At 39.6% G+C, this 3,804-nt stretch overlaps 1 pseudogene; it reads left to right on the top strand.

Moving 5' to 3' along the window:
* Nucleotides 1-745: 745 nt before the first annotated feature.
* On the top strand, nt 746-2,382 carry LOC116273385 (annotated as a pseudogene).
* Nucleotides 2,383-3,804: the final 1,422 nt, after the last annotated feature.

The following is a 3,804-nucleotide window of genomic DNA, read 5'->3' as shown; positions in this document are numbered from 1 at the left end:
TGTCTACAAGAATCTCACTCCTTTGTAGCTCATTCCTTTGTATCATGGTGCCTAAGCAAACACCTGCCGATGCCGCCACAAATATCATTTACTGCCTTTATTCCTGCCTGTTTCTGAGAAAAAATCTTATCATTATCTAGGCAAACACCTTTGATACTGTTCCTCTAGATTTATTTCTAAAATCTATACTACCATGACATCCAGGGTTCCAGCCCAAATTCTCTTTCCCTCCAACAGGGTAGCATTTGAAGAGTCCCGGTGACCAAGCAGCCTAAGAGCCCAGAGATTCTCCCATTGAGGAAGGTAATCAACAACAGTGAGACTGGTTTAAGGGAGAAGACAGTAAAGTTTTTATAAATAAAACTTTAAAACTGAATTGGAATTCCAAGTACATTTTAAGGCAGAAAAAAAATAGCTAGATCTTAAACCAATGTCCAGTGTATTTGTTCATTGTGAAGAGAGAGATGCTTTCATCTATCTACAAAGATATTTGCTTAGGCTCGTTCTTCTGGATACCTTATTTGAAGGGATTTCTAAATGATTATCTTAATGATATGCCAAATTACCTAATACCAGTTTACCTGATGAACTGTGTAATCCAATACCAGCATTCAGAAATCAGAGGCATACTAACAGATGGAAGAATCAGGCATGAGTTTCATGGCTGTGCATTTAGGCGACCGAGCGTTTTGCCATCAGAAAAGCTTCCATAATACATTTGGTTCTAGGAAACTAAAACCACAGCATGGAGCTCCGGAACTCCACCTTGGGAAGTGGCTTTAAGCTTGGTGGGGGGATTCTGAATGACAGTGGGTTTCCTGGGCTGCTCTGTGCAGTTACAGTCCTATACATGGCCCTGATCAGCAATGGCCTGCTGCTCCTGGCCATCACCATGGAAGCCGGCTCCACGTGCCCTTGTACCTCCTGCTTGGGCAGCTCTCTCTCATGGACCTCCTGTTCACATCTGTTGTCCTCCCAAGGCCCTCGTGGACTTTCTGCTTAGAGAAAACACCATCTCCTTTGGAGGCTGTGCCCTTCAGATGTTCCTGGCACTGGACAATGGGTAGTGCTGAGGACCTCCTACTGGCCTTCATGACTGCTTGACAGGTTTGTGGCCATTTTGTGTCCTCACAAATACATGACTCTCATGAGCCCAGAGTCTGCTGGCTCATAGTGGCCACATCCTGGATCCACATTTCCTGGAGTGCTCTAGGACCATGTACACTATGCACCTCCCCTTTCTGCATGTCCTGAAATCAGGCATCTGCTTTGAGATCCACCCTTGCTGAAGTTGGCCTGTGGTGATACCTCAGGTATGAGCTTATAATATACGTGACAGTGTGACTTTTCCTCTTGCTCCCCATTTCTGCCATTGTGGCCTCCTACACTAATTCTATTCACTTGTGCTTCATATGCCATCAAATGAGGGAGGAAGAAAGCTCTTGTCACCTGCTCTTCCCACCTGACTGTGGTTGGGATGTTCTATGGAGCTGCCACATTCATGTATGTCTTGCCCAGTTCCTTCCACAGCCCCAAACAAGACAACATCATCTCTGTTTTCTACACAATTGTCACTCCAGCCCTGAATCCCCTCATCTACAGCCTGAGGAATAAGGAGGTCATGGGGGCCTTGAGGAGGGTCCTGGGAAAATACAGGCTGCTGGTACATTCCACACTCTAGGGAAGGATCATGGCTGCCTCTCACCATTCCTGCTCCAAATAAAATTCTCTACTCACTCATTCCTGCTCCAAATAAAATTCTCAACTCACTCATTCTTCAATACTATACTCTCAGATGATACATACATTTTTAAAATTTTACTTTTTATTCAACTGTGAATCTGGTGTGTACAATGACCTTGACTTAAACTCATTTGGCACACATCATCCTGACTTTGGAAACCCACGTTATACAATATCCAGATGGGGGGAAAAGCCTTGAATGGGTGTTGTAGACTCACTCTGTGGTAGGGCATCTTCCTGACACATTACCAAGTAGACATGGTAGGGGATTAGCTTTCCATTTGAACGTCATGTAGCAGTGAGAAGCAGCAGTAGTTTTGGACTGACCAAATTCCAATAGCCTCTCAGCATTAGAGGAGGAGTGTTCCCTTTGAAGCCGATTCTTAAACTATTAATAGAGAGAACAATTTTCAGAAGATATATTAGATTTCCTGTTTATTAGTAGATGATTGTTTGAGAAGTTAGTGGAAATGAATAAGGGTTATGTGACTGCATTTGTACTCTAGACCTGAGGGACCTTCATATGAGTTACTTGAGTAATGATAAATAATTACATTGAAAGCGTGGGGCCGGGCACGGTAGCTCACACCTGTAATCCCAGCACTTTGGGAGGCCAAGGCGGGCAGATCACCTAAGGTCAGGAGTTCGAGACCAGCCTGGCCAACATTTTGAAACCCGGTCTCTACCAAAAATACAAAAATAAGTGGGGCATAGTGGCGGGCGCCTGTAATCCCAGCTACTCGGGACGCTGAGGCAGTAGAATTGCTTGACCCTGGGAGGCGGAGGTCCCAGTGAGCCGAGATGGCGCCGCTGCACTCCAGCCTGAGTGACAGAGAGAGACTCTATCTCAATAAATAAATAATAGAAAGAAAGAATGGAAAAGGATAAAGAGAGATATTTCTACTTGGAAATTTTGACAGTCTTTTTGAAAATGGGCATTTTTACATGGTCTAAAATTAAAACTAAAATAAAGAATGAATAAAATAGAATTGAAAGTACCAGTTTTAAAGTGAGTACAATAACAATGAGAGAAATTTGTTGAGCATATTGTCTAAATTTTTTAAATTGTGGACTTGTGGATATATGAATGTGTTTTTGAACATTAAAACAATTGAAAGAGGTTATATTCTTGAGGTGAGTATATGTGCGTGTCCATAGAAAAGGAAATATAAAATTTATAATTTGCTTTCTAGCTAGCCTAAATATGCCTTATTTTTTTAATTCTACTCATCGGTGTGGGAAGATTTATAGCAAAATTCGGGAACTTAAATTTGTTGAGCGCAGAATTCCCAAAATACCTTGGCTTACATAGGCGTTACTATTCTTGAGAACAGTGCTTTGTCAAAACACAGTAATTCTTGTTTTCTTTACAGAAATAATATTACATTATTTAATCTGTAAAGCTAAACCCTAAAAAATAAAAAGTAAAGCTAATCTATAAAATTAATCTGTTTATTATAAAAACTGAGAAAATTAAGAAATTTGGAATGAATCAAAAATCACTTATAAATTTTTCCTTTTTGTTGTATATATATGTATTTTACTGAATTTAAATGTCTGTGATGATGAAGGTCCTGGGTTTTTTTTGTTTGAAATTTGGTGTATCTTCTTCTTTGCTATGAGGGGATATTTTAGAGTAGTGATGAGAAAGCAGACCAGAGTGCCTGCATTTGAATCCCTGTCTTCCTTTGGTCATCTATGCATCTTTGGATGCTAAATTAAATTCTTTGTACCTTAGTCTGCTGATGTCAAAAGTGGTGATATTTACGGGCCTCCTCTCATGATATTGTTGGGTAGATTAAATAAGATAATAAGTATCAGGTACTTAGACAACTACTTAGTAAATAGTGCTTGAAACATTTTGGCTGCTATATGGATAAATAGTAAAAAGCCTTTTAAAGAATCAATATTATTTTATTGTTTCCTTTTAGAAATGAAACATTTGTTTATTATTTTTATTGACAAAAATTTTATGTATTAATGTAGTACAACATGATGTTTTAAAATATGTGTACTTTATGAAATTGCTAAATCAAGCCAACTAACATATGCTTTACTTCA

This window comes from Papio anubis, unplaced genomic scaffold (assembly GCF_008728515.1).
Source record: "Papio anubis isolate 15944 unplaced genomic scaffold, Panubis1.0 scaffold628, whole genome shotgun sequence".
Taxonomy (NCBI): domain Eukaryota; kingdom Metazoa; phylum Chordata; class Mammalia; order Primates; family Cercopithecidae; genus Papio; species Papio anubis.
The sequence above is the reverse complement of the archived record's forward strand: the minus strand, read 5'-3'. Positions and strand labels throughout refer to the sequence as shown.